The sequence below is a fragment of the Haliotis cracherodii genome, unplaced genomic scaffold (genome assembly GCF_022045235.1).
Source record: "Haliotis cracherodii isolate W230 unplaced genomic scaffold, xgHalCrac1.p SCAF_12, whole genome shotgun sequence".
NCBI classification, from domain to species: Eukaryota; Metazoa; Mollusca; class Gastropoda; order Lepetellida; family Haliotidae; genus Haliotis; species Haliotis cracherodii.
Genome location: NW_027266267.1, coordinates 4,686,772 through 4,687,930, shown reverse-complemented (window position 1 = coordinate 4,687,930; position 1,159 = coordinate 4,686,772). Strand labels below are relative to the sequence as shown.

At 44.0% G+C, this 1,159-nt stretch overlaps 1 pseudogene; it reads right to left on the bottom strand.

The window, feature by feature from the left end:
- Window positions 1-294: 294 nt before the first annotated feature.
- Window positions 295-836, bottom strand: LOC139457457 (uncharacterized; annotated as a pseudogene).
- Window positions 837-1,159: the final 323 nt, after the last annotated feature.

The window sequence follows — 1,159 nt, the reverse complement described above, 5'->3', positions numbered from 1 at the left end:
GCGTTACAATCGCAAGTTACCGTCTCGTCCAGAGGATAATATCCGCATTCGTCCATGATACAAGAAACACGTCTGCACGGTCCGATGTCTATGCGCTAAATGACTACCGTTCTTCACAACGCCTGCTATAGCGTAATGTGAGGGGGAAAACACTCGCTTCTATTCTTAGAAAGTGATGTCATTATCTTATTTTAGAAACGTTAAAAACACGTGGTATTTTTAGTTACAGTATGTAGCCACGGAAGTGTCACGCCCCACTCAAACGTTATAGTCGGAAATGTCTATGACAGATTTTCACCAGTTCATGTAGTGGTTCGGATTACAGAACGTGCGCCTGAGGGTCCCTACCTGATTTTGGTGATCCTCTTGCATCATACAAGGTACTGTCGTCTCGAGTTCTGGGACGTAGTCTACCATCACCCAAAAACACTCTTTCAGTTTCTCCCACTGGTCCAGCCTAAGAAAGATACCTTTCTTAGAGGGTTTCACAACCTTATCTTCACAACACCACCACCAATGCCGTATATCCACACCAGCAACTTTGTGTCAAACTGTACATATGTATTAGCACCCAGATGACAGAAGGTCTTCTCATCTTTTCCCTGTTTCAACAAACGGATAGTCTCGTCCACATGACTGGCTCCAGTCTTCAACTCTTACCACTGCATCAAGTTGATTTTAATCCCTCGCTTAGTCGTAAAGAACCGTTCTTTGTCATTTTCGTATTTTATGATGTGAATATGAAGTTCGTCGTCCTTCCACGTTTAGGCCGTTACAAACACGCCATTGCCGATATCTAAATGACATCTCAGAGTCGAATCAACGCATGTAGCCATGTTGAATGAACGTCTTGACTGGAAATAACGTGTAAAGCATAACTTCTCCTTATATAACGTCTTAACACCTAAAAATAGAAAACGGAAGTAATGACGTCATCGCTTCCGCCGGAATTTTCCGATGAAGAAGCGTTTAGACGCGAGGGGTAGCGTCCCAGAAGTGGATGACGTCATACCTATTGTTTGGTATTCAGGCACTTATACAACAACTGTGTTCACCAGACCATAAACACAAGGTCAGCCCGTCTTAATTAGTGCTCGGTTGCTGGACTTTCATGGCATGAACCATTCCACGAGGGTCCACTCTAGCCATTGTGGCTACC